At 56.0% G+C, this 14,950-nt stretch overlaps 1 protein-coding gene across 2 annotated transcripts in view; it reads left to right on the forward strand.

Annotated features, from left to right (window-relative positions):
* The first annotated feature begins 855 nt into the window (after positions 1 to 855).
* The window catches only part of LOC132392016 (dynactin subunit 1-like), a 284,878-nt gene continuing 270,783 nt past the window's right edge, over positions 856 to 14,950 (forward strand). The window contains exon 1 of one of the 2 annotated variants that reach the window (XM_059965917.1): positions 856 to 949. The gene's annotated coding sequence lies outside the window, so the exon portion shown is untranslated. The other variant, XM_059965919.1, reaches the window with a different exon arrangement.

A 14,950-nucleotide genomic window follows, 5' to 3' on the forward strand; every position in this document is an offset into this window, starting at 1 on the left:
ATTTCTTATGCAGCGTGCATTCAAATGTAACACTTTGTCTCGTATTGGTTATTTTCTGTTTTAACTGCACCACGCCTCTATTTCCCTGTAACTCATCCCACTGCCTGTGATTAAGCCTCATCTCCTGCCTGTCCTTTCTATCAACTTTGTAAATTTACTTCCACAAACTGTTTGAACTTGTGAGCTGATGAGTGTTGAAAGCAGAGCTGGACAAAGAAGAGCGTGCAGAAGTATGAGTAACGCCAGTCATACGCGACCCGTCACACCAATACACACAATGTCACTGTGCATGTGGATACTCACGAAAACACTGACTCATACATGTACAAACTGTTATAGAGTGACACACACTACGTGATACTGTCACTGTGGGACACAGCGTGACACATTCATAAAGACTCGCTGGGGACACACTCCAACACACTCAGTGTGGCACAATGATACACACACACACACTCAGTGAGCCACACACAGAAACACATACATACACACACTGACACACTTATACAGACACAATGAGACTCTCATAGACACTGATGCACACACTAACACACTCAGACACCCACTGATACACTCACAGTGACAGGCACTGACATGCTCATACAGACACACACACACTCACACACATGCTGACACACTCAGACACGCACTTACACAAACACACACTCAGAGACAGACACTGATACAGTCACAGTGACAGACACACTCACACACATGCTGACACACTCAGAGACAGACACTGATACAGTCACAGTGACAGACACACTCACACACATGCTGACACACTCAGAGACAGACACTGATACACTCACAGTGACACACTCACGCACTTACACAAACACACACCAATCCGCGAGGCGCGGCCACGTAGCGCCGGAAGTTAAGCGCGGAGTGACCCGGAAGTGTTCATCTGGCCGGGCGAAGTTTACTCGAAGGGGCCGCAATTGAGGTGAGGTCCTGGAGTGAAGGGTAGGAGGTACCAACTTACCTTAAAAGTCAGAAGGAGGGTTAAGAGGTACGCAGAAGTTTTTAGAAGGGAAAGGTTGGGCAGTGTTGCGGAGTGAGGGAGGGATGTGCATGGGGAGGAGGGAGGGTAAGCGAGCGAGCGGGGAGGTTGGGTTGAGGGAGGTAGAGTGAGGGTATCTGGGAGCGGTAGGGTATAGAGATTGAGGAATGCGACTGAGGGGTGGAGGGGCGGGGAAGTGGTAGGAGGGGGAGAAGAGGTAATTAAGAGGGGGAAGGAGGGCACATAGACTGACTGAGGAAGAAGAGAATAAGGGTGGCCTGGATTAGGGGGAGTATAAAGCAGTGAGAAATTAGAGATGGAGCTGAGGATGGAGAGGACAAGGTTACAGAGGAAACCAGGCCCTTCAATTTACTGGCCCATGGCAACCTCCCTGTTAATCCACGCCCCTCCCAAGGCCTCAAATTTGACAATAGTATCCGCCAGAGCCACCAGATGTGGCAGCTCCTCATTACCCTCTGTGTAAAGAAGTTACCCGTCTGGTATATCTTATACCTGATCTGGCATTATCTGTCTGGTATATTTGTTTCCTGTAGCTTTGGACTCTCCAAGACTATGGTCTCCACCCATAAGATATAAGAGCAGAATAAGGCCATTCAACCCATTGAGTCTGCTCCACCATCACACCCGAACCCAGATCCCACTCAAATCCATGCACCTGCCTTTCACCTTTGATGCCCTGACCGATCAGGAAACAATCAACTTCTGCCTTAAATATACCCACGGACTTGGCCTCCGCCACACTCTGTGTCAGAGCATTCCACAGATTCACTACTCTCTCGCACACTCACACGTCCCAGACAGCCCGTTCCCTCACACGTCCCAGACAGCCCGCTTTCTCACACCATCCAGACGGCCCGCTCCCTCACTCTGCCTAGGTTCCCGCTCTCTCACACCATCCAGACAGTCCATTCCCTCACACCATCCAAACCCCAACTCACATGGAATCCAAGGGGACATTGCTTTGTGGATCCAGAACTGGCTTGCCCACAGAAGGTAAAGAGTGGTTGTAGATGGATCATATTCTGCATGGAAGTCGATCAGCAGTGGAGTGCCTCAGGGATCTGTTCTGGGACCCTTACTCTTCGTGATTTTTATAAATGACCTGGATGAGGAAGTGGAGGGATGTGTTAGTAAGTTTGCTGATGACACAAAGGTTGGGGATGTTGTGAATAGTGTGGAGGGCGGTCAGTGGTTACAGCAGGACATTGATAGAATGCAAAACTGGGCTGAGAAGTGGCAGATGGAGTTCAACCCAGACAAGTGTGAAGTGGGTCATTTTGGTAGGTCAAATATGATGGCAGAATATAGTATTAATGGTAAGACTCTTGGCAGTGTGGAGGATCAGAGGGATCTTGGGGTCTGAGTCCATAGGACACTCAAAGCAGCTACATAGGTTGACTCTGTGGTTAAGGCATTCGGTGTATTAGCCTTCATCAATGATGGGATTGAGTTTTAAGAACCAAGAGATAATGTTACATCTATATAGGACTCTGGTCAGACCACACTTGGAGTACAGCTAAGTTCTGGTGACCTCACTACACGAAGGATGTGGAAGCAGAAAGGGTGCAGAGGAGATTTACAAGGATGTTGCCTGGATTGGGGAGCGTGCCATATGAGAATAGGTTGAGTGAACTCGGCCTTTTCTCCTTGGAGTGACAGAGGATGACAGGTGACCTGATAGAGGTGTACAAGATGATGAGAGACATTGATTATGTGGAGAGTCAGAGGCTTTTTCCCCGGGCTGAAACAGCTAACATGAGAGGGCATAGTTTTAAGGTGCTTGGAAGTAGTACAGAGGAGATGTCAGAGGTAAGTGTTTTATGCAGAGAGTTGTGAGTGCATAGAATGGGCTGCCGGCGACAGTGGTGGAGGTGGATGCGATAGGGTCTTTTAAGAGACTCCTGGACGGGTATATGGAGCTCAGAAAAATAGAGGGGTATGGGTAACCCGAGGTAATTTCTAAAGTTAAGCACATGTTCAGCACAACATTGTGGGCCAATGGGCCGGTATTGTGCTGTAGGTTTTCTATGTTTCACGCTACCGAGACGTCCGCACGCTCACGCCACCGAGACGTCCGCACGCTCACGCCACCCAGACGTCCGCACGCTCACGCCACCCAGACGTCCGCACGCTCACGCCACCCAGACGTCCGCACGCTCACGCCACCGAGACGTCCGCACGCTCACGCCACCCAGACGTCCGCACGCTCACGCCACCGAGACGTCCGCACGCTCACGCCACCCAGACGTCCGCACGCTCACGCCACCCAGACGTCCGCACGCTCACGCCACCCAGACGTCCGCACGCTCACGCCACCGAGACGTCCGCACGCTCACGCCACCCAGACGTCCGCACGCTCACGCCACCCAGACGTCCGCACGCTCACGCCACCCAGACGTCCGCACGCTCACGCCACCCAGACGTCCGCACGCTCACGCCACCCAGACGTCCGCACGCTCACGCCACCCAGACGTCCGCACGCTCACGCCACCCAGACGTCCGCACGCTCACGCCACCCAGACGTCCGCACGCTCACGCCACCCAGACGTCCGCACGCTCACGCCACCCAGACGTCCGCACGCTCACGTCACCGAGACACACTATCTCAGTGAAAGTGACACTCATTTTGATTGGACTGCACCACACTCAGCTGATATACACCTTCTAGCACCCCCCATCGTTTTCTGTCCTCCATGTCACCGTTTCTCTGTCTCCCACTGCCACCCTTCCGACATCAGTCTCTATCAAACCCGTCATCACGATCCCTCCCACCCCACCCTTCCGACATCAGTCTCTATCAAACCCGTCATCTCGATCACTCCCACCCCATCTTTCCAACGTCAGTCTCTATCAAACCCATCACCTCGATCCCTCCCAACCCATTCTTCTGACATCAGTCTCCTCCTCCCATTCCCACTTGCCCAGTTACTCTGGTCCACTGACATCAATCTCCATCTAACAGCCCATTGTCATGGTTCGCACTCCACCCCCCCTGCCCCCCACTATTCCGAGCACATTCCCTGTCACCCCCATCCCACTGACATTCCCTGTCTCCCCATCCCACTGACATTCCCCGTCTCCCCACGTCTCACTGACATTCCCCGTCTCCCCGTCACACTGACATTCCCCGTCTCCCCCGTCTCACTGACATTCCCCGTCTCCCCCATCACAATGTCATTCCCTGTCTCCCCCATCACACTGACGTTCCCTGTCTCCGCATCCCACTGACATTCCCCATTTTCCCCGTCTCACTGATATTCCCTGTCTCCCCATCTCACTGACATTCCCTGTCTCCCCATCACAATGACGTTCCCTGTCTCCCCCATCTCACTGACATTCCCTGTCTCCCCCGTCCCACTGACATTCCCCATCTCCCCGTCTCACTGACATTCCCTGCCTCCCCCGTCCCACAGACATTCCTTGTCTCCCCGTCCCACTGACATTCCATGTCTCCCCCATCCCACTGACATTCCCTGTCTCCCCATCACACTGACATTCCCCGTCTCCCCCGTCCCACTGACATTCCCCATCTTCCCGTCTCACTGACATTCCCCATCTCCCCGTCTCACTGACATTCCCTGTCTCCCCATCACACTGACATTCCCTGTCTCCCCGTCTCACTGACAATCCCTGTCACCCCCATCCCACTGACATTCCCTGTCTCCCAGTCTCACTGACAATCCCTGTCTCCCCCATCTCACTGACATTTCCTGTCTCCCCCATCTCACTGACATTCCCTGTCTCCCCATCTCACTGACATTCCGTCTCCCCCATCCCACTGACATTCCCTGTCTCCGCATCCCACTGACATTCCCCGTTTTCCCCCCGTCTCACAGATATTCCCTGTCTCCTCGTCTCACTGACATTCCCTGTCTCCCCTCATCCCACTGACATTCCGTGTCTCACTGACATTCCCCATCTCCCCCATCCAACTGACATTCCCTGTGTCCCCCATCCCACATTCATTCCCTGTCTCCCCATCCCACTGACATTCCCCATCTCACTGACATTCCCCGTCTCCCCGTCCCACTGACATTCCCTGTCTCCCCATCTCACTGACATTCCCTGTCTCCCCATCACACTGACATTCCCTGTCTCCCCCATCTCACTGACATTCCCTGTCTCCCCCGTCCCACTGACATTCCCCATCTCACTGACATTCCCCGTCTCCCCGTCTCACTGACATTCCCCGTCTCACTGACATTCCCCATCTCCCCATCCCACTGACATTCCCCGTCTCCCGTCTCAGTGACATTCCCTGACTCCCCCATCCCACTGACATTCCCTGTCTCCCCATCCCACTGACATTCCAGATCTCCCCGTCCCACTGACATTCCCCATCTCCCCGTCTCACTGACATTCCCTGTCTCCCCATCACACTGACATTCCCTGTCTCCCCATCACACTGACATTCTGTCTCACCATCTCACTGACATTCCCCATCTCCCCGTCTCACTGACATTCGCCATCTCACTGACATTCCCTGTCTCCCCCGTCCCACTGACATTCCCTGTCTCCCCCGTCCCACTGACATTCCCCATCTCCCCGTCTCACTGACATTCCCCATCTCACTGACATTCCCCATCTCCCCGTCTCACTGACATTCCCTGTCTCCCCCATCTCACTGATTCCCTGTCTCCCCGTCCCACTGACATTCCCTGTCTCCCCATCCCACTGACATTCCGTCTCCCCCATCCCACTGACATTCCGTCTCCCCCATCCCACTGACATTCCGTCTCCGCATCCCACTAACATTCCCCGTTTTCCCCGTCTCAGTGATATTCCCTGTCTCCCCGTCTCACTGACATTCCCTGTCTCCCCTCATCCCACTGACATTCCCTGTCTCCCTGCCCCACTGACATCCCGCGTCTCACTGACATTCCCCCTCCCTCATCCAACTAACATTCCCCATCCCACTGACATTCCCTGTCTTCCCGTCCCACTGACATTCCCTGTCTCCCCATCCCACTGACATTCCCTGTCTCCCTGCCCCACTGACATTCCGCTTCTCACTGACATTCCCCATCCCACTGACATTCCCTGTCTCCCCCATCCCACATTCATTCCCTGTCTCCCCATCCCACTGACATTCCCCGTCTCCCCATCCCACTGACATTCCCTGTCTCCCTGCCCCACTGACATTCCCCGTCTCCCCATCCCACATTCATTCCATCTCCCCCATCCAACTGACATTCCCTGTCTCCCCCGTGCCACTGACATTCCCTGTCTCCCCCGTCCCACTGACATTCCCCATCTCCCCATCTCACTGACATTCCCCATCTCCCCGTCTCACTGACATTCCCTGTCTCCCCGGCCCCACTGACATTCCCTGTCTCTCCCCATCCCACTAACATTCCCTGTGAGCCCCGTCCCACTGACATTCCCTCTCGCCCCATCACACTGACATTCCCTGTCTCCCCCGTCACACTGACATTCCGTCTCCCCCGTCCCACTGACATTCCCTGTCTCCCCCGTCCAACTGATATTCCCTGTCTCCCCCGTCCCACTGACATTCCCTGTCTCCCCCGTCTCACTGACATTCCCTGTCTCCCCCGTCTCACTGACATTCCCTGCCTTCCCCATCCCACTGACATTCCCTGTCTCCAGTCTCAGTGACATTCCCTGTCTCCCCGTCCCACTGACATTCCCTGTCTCCCGTCTCAGTGAAATTCCCTGTCTCCCCGTCCCACTGACATTCCCTGTCTCCCCCGTCTCACTGACATTCCCTGTCTCCCCCGTCTCACTGACATTCCCTGTCTTCCCCATCCCACTGACATTCCCCGTCTCCCGTCTCAGTGACATTCCCCGTCTCCCCGTCCCACTGACATTCCCCGTCTCCCCGTCCCACTGACATTCCCCATCTCCCCGTCCCACTGACATTCCCCATCTCCCCGTCTCACTGACATTCTTCGTCTCACTGACATTCCCTGTCTCCCCATCACACTGACATTCCCTGTCTCCCCATCTCACTGACATTCCCCGTCTCCTCCGTCCCACTGACATTCCCCGTCTCCCCGTCCCACTGACATTCCCCGTCTCCCCGTCCCACTGACATTCCCTGTCTCCCCATCACACTGACATTCCCTGTCTCCCCATCACACTGACATTCCCTATCTCCCCATCACACTGACATTTCCTGTCTCCACCATCTCACTGACATTCCCCATCTCCCCGTCTCACTGACATTCGCCATCTCACTGACATTCCCTGTCTCCCCCGTCCCACTGACATTCCCTGTCTCCCCCGTCCCACTGACATTCCCTGTCTCCCCCGTCCCACTGACATTCCCCATCTCCCCGTCTCACTGACATTCCCCATCTCACTGACATTCCCCATCTCCCCGTCTCACTGACATACCCTGTCTCCCCCGTCCCACTGACATTCCCTGTCTCCGCCATCTCACTGACATTCCCTGTCTCCCCGTCCCACTGACATTCCCTGTCTCCCCATCCCACTGACATTCCCTGTCTCCCCCGTCCCACTGACATTCCCTGTCTCCCCCGTCACACTGACATTCCGTCTCCCCCGTCCCACTGACATTCCCTGTCTCCCCCGTCCAACTGACATTCCTTGTCTCCCGTCTCAGTGACATTCCCTGACTCCCCCATCCCACTGACATTCCCTGTCTCCCCGTCCCACTGACATTCCCCATCTCCCCGTCCCACTGACATTCCCCATCTCCCCATCTCACTGACATTCCCTGTCTCCCCATCACACTGACATTCCCTGTCTCCCCATCTCACTGACATTCCCTGTCTCCCCCGTCCTACTGACATTCCCTGTCTTCCCCATCCCACTGACATTCCCTGTCTCCCGTCTCAGTGACATTCCCTGACTCCCCCATCCCACTGACATTCCCTGTCTCCCCGTCCCACTGACATTCCCCATCTCCCCGTCCCACTGACATTCCCCATCTCCGTTTCTCACTGACATTCCGCGTCTCACTGACATTCCCTGTCTCCACATCACACTGACATTCCCTGTCTCCCCATCTCACTGACATTCCCCGTCTCCCCCGTCCCACTGACATTCCCCGTCTACCCCATCACACTGACATTCCCCGTCTCCCCCATCACACTGACATTCCCTGTCTCCCCGTCCCACTGACATTCCCTGTCTCCCCGTCCCACTGACATTCCCTCTCTCCCCATCACACTGACATTCCCTGTCTCCCCATCACACTGACATTCCCTGTCTCCCCGTCCCACTGACATTCCCTGTCTCCCCATCACACTGACAATCCCTGTCTCCCCATCACACTGACATTCCCTGTCTCCCTGCCCCACTGACATTCCGCGTCTCACTGACATTCCCCATCTCCCCCATCCAATTGACATTCCGCGTCAGACTGACATTCCCCATCTCCCCCATCCAACTGACATTCCCCATCCCACTGACATTCCCTGTCTCCCCGTCCCACTGACATTCCCTGTCTCCCTGCCCCACTGATATTCCGCGTCTCACTGACATTCCCCATCCCACTGACATTCCCTGTCTCCCCCATCCCACATTCATTCCCTGTCTCCCCATCACACTGACATTCCCTGTCTCCCCGTCCCACTGACATTCCCTGTCTCCCCATCACACTGACAATCCCTGTCTCCCCATCACACTGACATTCCCTGTCTCCCTGCCCCACTGACATTCCGCGTCTCACTGACATTCCCCATCTCCCCCATCCAATTGACATTCCGCGTCTCACTGACATTCCCCATCTCCCCCATCCAACTGACATTCCCCATCCCACTGACATTCCCTGTCTCCCCGTCCCACTGACATTCCCTGTCACCCTATCCCACTGACATTCCCTTTCTCCCCATCCCACTGACATTTCCCGTCTCCCCATCCCACATTCATTCCCTGTCTCCCCCATCCAACTGACATTCCCCATCTCCCCCATCCCACATTCATTCCCTGTCTCCCCCATCCCACTGACATTCCCTGTCTCTCCCCATCCCACTAACATTCCCTGTGAGCCCCGTCCCACTGACATTCCCTTTCTCCCCATCACACTGACATTCCGTCTCCCCCGTCCCACGGACATTCCCTGTCTCCCCCGTCACACTGACATTCCCCATCTCCCCGTCTCACTGACATTCCCTTTCTCCCCATCACACTGACATTCCCTGTCTCCCCGTCTCACTGACAATCCCTGTCACCCCCATCCCACTGACATTCCCTGTCTCCCCGTCTCACTGACAATCCCTGTCACCCCCATCTCACTGACATTTCCTGTCTCCCCCATCTCACTGACATTCCCTGTCTCCCCATCCCACTGACATTCCGTCTCCCCCATCACACTGACATTCCCTGTCTCCGCATCCCACTGACATTCCCCGTTTTCTCCCGTCTCACTGATATTCCCTGTCTCCCCGTCTCACTGACATTCCCCATCTCCCCCATCCCACATTCATTCCCTGTCTCCCCCATCCCACTGACATTCCCCATCTCCCCGACATTCCCCATCTACCCGTCTCACTGACATTCCCCATCTCACTGACATTCCCCATCTCCCCGTCCCACTGACATTCCCTGTCTCCCCATCCCACTGACATTCCCTGTCTCCCCATCCCACTGACATTCCCTGTCTCCCTGCCCCACTGACATTCCGCGTCTCACTGACATTCCCCATCCCACTGACATTCCCTGTCTCCCCCATCCCACATTCATTCCCTGTCTCCCCATCCCACTGACATTTCCCATCTCACTGACATTCCCCGTCTCCCCATCCCACTGACATTCCCTGTCTCCCTGCCCCACTGACATTCCCCGTCTCCCCATCCCACATTCATTCCATCTCCCCCATCCAACTGACATTCCCCATCTCCCCCATCCCACATTCATTCCCTGTCTCTCCCATCTCACTGACATTCCCCGTCTCCCCCGTTCCACTGACATTCCCCGTCTCCCCCATCACACTGACATTCCCCGTCTCCCCCATCACACTGACATTCCCTGTCTCCCCGTCCCACTGACATTCCCTGTCTCTCCCCATCACACTGACATTCCCTGTCTTCCCATCACACTGACATTCCCTGTCTCCCCGTCTCACTGACAATCCCCGTCTCCCCGTCCCACTGACATTCCCCATCTCCCCGTCCCACTGACATTCCCCATCTCCCCGTCCCACTGACATTCCCCATCTCCCCGTCTCACTGACATTCTTCGTCTCACTGACATTCCCTGTCTCCCCATCACACTGACATTCGCTGTCTCCCCATCTCACTGACATTCCCCGTCTCCTCCGTCCCACTGACATTCCCCGTCTCCCCGTCCCACTGACATTCCCCGTCTCCCCGTCCCACTGACATTCCCTGTCTCCCCATCACACTGACATTCCCTGTCTCCCCATCACACTGACATTCCCTATCTCCCCATCACACTGACATTTCCTGTCTCCACCATCTCACTGACATTCCCCATCTCCCCGTCTCACTGACATTCGCCATCTCACTGACATTCCCTGTCTCCCCCGTCCCACTGACATTCCCTGTCTCCCCCGTCCCACTGACATTCCCTGTCTCCCCCGTCCCACTGACATTCCCCATCTCCCCGTCTCACTGACATTCCCCATCTCACTGACATTCCCCATCTCCCCGTCTCACTGACATTCCCTGTCTCCCCCGTCCCACTGACATTCCCTGTCTCCGCCATCTCACTGACATTCCCTGTCTCCCCGTCCCACTGACATTCCCTGTCTCCCCCGTCCCACTGACATTCCCTGTCTCCCCCGTCACACTGACATTCCGTCTCCCCCGTCCCACTGACATTCCCTGTCTCCCCCGTCCAACTGACATTCCTTGTCTCCCGTCTCAGTGACATTCCCTGACTCCCCCATCCCACTGACATTCCCTGTCTCCCCGTCCCACTGACATTCCCCATCTCCCCGTCCCACTGACATTCCCCATCTCCCCGTCTCACTGACATTCCCTGTCTCCCCATCACACTGACATTCCCTGTCTCCCCATCTCACTGACATTCCCTGTCTCCCCCGTCCTACTGACATTCCCTGTCTTCCCCATCCCACTGACATTCCCTGTCTCCCGTCTCAGTGACATTCCCTGACTCCCCCATCCCACTGACATTCCCTGTCTCCCCGTCCCACTGACATTCCCCATCTCCCCGTCCCACTGACATTCCCCATCTCCGTTTCTCACTGACATTCCGCGTCTCACTGACATTCCCTGTCTCCACATCACACTGACATTCCCTGTCTCCCCATCTCACTGACATTCCCCGTCTCCCCCGTCCCACTGACATTCCCCGTCTCCCCCATCACACTGACATTCCCCGTCTCCCCCATCACACTGACATTCCCTGTCTCCCCGTCCCACTGACATTCCCTGTCTCCCCGTCCCACTGACATTCCCTCTCTCCCCATCACACTGACATTCCCTGTCTCCCCATCACACTGACATTCCCTGTCTCCCCGTCCCACTGACATTCCCTGTCTCCCCATCACACTGACAATCCCTGTCTCCCCATCACACTGACATTCCCTGTCTCCCTGCCCCACTGACATTCCGCGTCTCACTGACATTCCCCATCTCCCCCATCCAATTGACATTCCGCGTCTCACTGACATTCCCCATCTCCCCCATCCAACTGACATTCCCCATCCCACTGACATTCCCTGTCTCCCCGTCCCACTGACATTCCCTGTCTCCCCATCCCACTGACATTCCCTGTCTCCCTGCCCCACTGATATTCCGCGTCTCACTGACATTCCCCATCCCACTGACATTCCCTGTCTCCCCCATCCCACATTCATTCCCTGTCTCCCCGTCCCACTGACATTCCCTGTCTCCCCGTCCCACTGACATTCCCTCTCTCCCCATCACACTGACATTCCCTGTCTCCCCATCACACTGACATTCCCTGTCTCCCCGTCCCACTGACATTCCCTGTCTCCCCATCACACTGACAATCCCTGTCTCCCCATCACACTGACATTCCCTGTCTCCCTGCCCCACTGACATTCCACGTCTCACTGACATTCCCCATCTCCCCCATCTAATTGACATTCCGCGTCTCACTGACATTCCCCATCTCCCCCATCCAACTGACATTCCCCATCCCACTGACATTCCCTGTCTCCCCGTCCCACTGACATTCCCTGTCTCCCCATCCCACTGACATTCCCTGTCTCCCCATCCCACTGACATTTCCCGTCTCCCCATCCCACATTCATTCCCTGTCTCCCCCATCCAACTGACATTCCCCATCTCCCCCATCCCACATTCATTCCCTGTCTCCCCCATCCCACTGACATTCCCTGTCTCTCCCCATCCCACTAACATTCCCTGTGAGCCCCGTCCCACTGACATTCCCTTTCTCCCCATCACACTGACATTCCGTCTCCCCCGTCCCACGGACATTCCCTGTCTCCCCCGTCACACTGACATTCCCCATCTCCCCGTCTCACTGACATTCCCTTTCTCCCCATCACACTGACATTCCCTGTCTCCCCGTCTCACTGACAATCCCTGTCACCCCCATCCCACTGACATTCCCTGTCTCCCCGTCTCACTGACAATCCCTGTCACCCCCATCTCACTGACATTTCCTGTCTCCCCCATCTCACTGACATTCCCTGTCTCCCCATCCCACTGACATTCCGTCTCCCCCATCACACTGACATTCCCTGTCTCCGCATCCCACTGACATTCCCCGTTTTCTCCCGTCTCACTGATATTCCCTGTCTCCCCGTCTCACTGACATTCCCCATCTCCCCCATCCCACATTCATTCCCTGTCTCCCCCATCCCACTGACATTCCCCATCTCCCCGACATTCCCCATCTCCCCGTCTCACTGACATTCCCCATCTCACTGACATTCCCCATCTCCCCGTCCCACTGACATTCCCTGTCTCCCCATCCCACTGACATTCCCTGTCTCCCCATCCCACTGACATTCCCTGTCTCCCTGCCCCACTGACATTCCGCGTCTCACTGACATTCCCCATCCCACTGACATTCCCTGTCTCCCCCATCCCACATTCATTCCCTGTCTCCCCATCCCACTGACATTTCCCATCTCACTGACATTCCCCGTCTCCCCATCCCACTGACATTCCCTGTCTCCCTGCCCCACTGACATTCCCCGTCTCCCCATCCCACATTCATTCCATCTCCCCCATCCAACTGACATTCCCCATCTCCCCCATCCCACATTCATTCCCTGTCTCCCCCATCTCACTGACATTCCCCGTCTCCCCCGTCCCACTGACATTCCCCGTCTCCCCCATCACACTGACATTCCCCGTCTCCCCCATCACACTGACATTCCCTGTCTCCCCGTCCCACTGACATTCCCTGTCTCTCCCCATCACACTGACATTCCCTGTCTTCCCATCACACTGACATTCCCTGTCTCCCCGTCTCACTGACAATCCCCGTCTCCCCGTCCCACTGACATTCCCCATCTCCCCATCCCACTGACATTCCCCATCTCCCCGTCCCACTGACATTCCCCATCTCCCCGTCTCACTGACATTCTTCGTCTCACTGACATTCCCTGTCTCCCCATCACACTGACATTCGCTGTCTCCCCATCTCACTGACATTCCCCGTCTCCTCCGTCCCACTGACATTCCCCGTCTCCCCGTCCCACTGACATTCCCCGTCTCCCCGTCCCACTGACATTCCCTGTCTCCCCATCACACTGACATTCCCTGTCTCCCCATCACACTGACATTCCCTATCTCCCCATCACACTGACATTTCCTGTCTCCACCATCTCACTGACATTCCCCATCTCCCCGTCTCACTGACATTCGCCATCTCACTGACATTCCCTGTCTCCCCCGTCCCACTGACATTCCCTGTCTCCCCCGTCCCACTGACATTCCCTGTCTCCCCCGTCCCACTGACATTCCCCATCTCCCCGTCTCACTGACATTCCCCATCTCACTGACATTCCCCATCTCCCCGTCTCACTGACATTCCCTGTCTCCCCCGTCCCACTGACATTCCCTGTCTCCGACATCTCACTGACATTCCCTGTCTCCCCGTCCCACTGACATTCCCTGTCTCCCCATCCCACTGACATTCCCTGTCTCCCCCGTCCCACTGACATTCCCTGTCTCCCCCGTCACACTGACATTCCGTCTCCCCCGTCCCACTGACATTCCCTGTCTCCCCCGTCCAACTGACATTCCTTGTCTCCCGTCTCAGTGACATTCCCTGACTCCCCCATCCCACTGACATTCCCCATCTCCCCGTCCCACTGACATTCCCCATCTCCCCGTCCCACTGACATTCCCCATCTCCCCGTCTCACTGACATTCCCTGTCTCCCCATCACACTGACATTCCCTGTCTCCCCATCTCACTGACATTCCCTGTCTCCCCCGTCCTACTGACATTCCCTGTCTTCCCCATCCCACTGACATTCCCTGTCTTCCCCATCCCACTGACATTCCCTGTCTCCCGTCTCAGTGACATTCCCTGACTCCCCGTCCCACTGACATTCCCCATCTCCCCGTCCCACTGACATTCCCCATCTCCGTTTCTCACTGACATTCCGCGTCTCACTGACATTCCCTGTCTCCACATCACACTGACATTCCCTGTCTCCCCATCTCACTGACATTCCCCGTCTCCCCCGTCCCACTGACATTCCCCGTCTCCCCCATCACACTGACATTCCCCGTCTCCCCCATCACACTGACATTCCCTGTCTCCCCGTCCCACTGACATTCCCTGTCTCCCCGTCCCACTGACATTCCCTCTCTCCCCATCACACTGACATTCCCTGTCTCCCCATCACACTGACATTCCCTGTCTCCCCGTCCCACTGACATTCCCTGTCTCCCCATCACACTGACAATCCCTGTTTCCCCATCACACTGACATTCCCTGTCTCCCTGCCCCACTGACATTCCGCGTCTCACTGACATTCCCCATCTCCCCCATCCAATTG

This window comes from Hypanus sabinus, chromosome 3 (genome assembly GCF_030144855.1).
Source record: "Hypanus sabinus isolate sHypSab1 chromosome 3, sHypSab1.hap1, whole genome shotgun sequence".
Classification (NCBI taxonomy): Eukaryota; Metazoa; Chordata; class Chondrichthyes; order Myliobatiformes; family Dasyatidae; genus Hypanus; species Hypanus sabinus.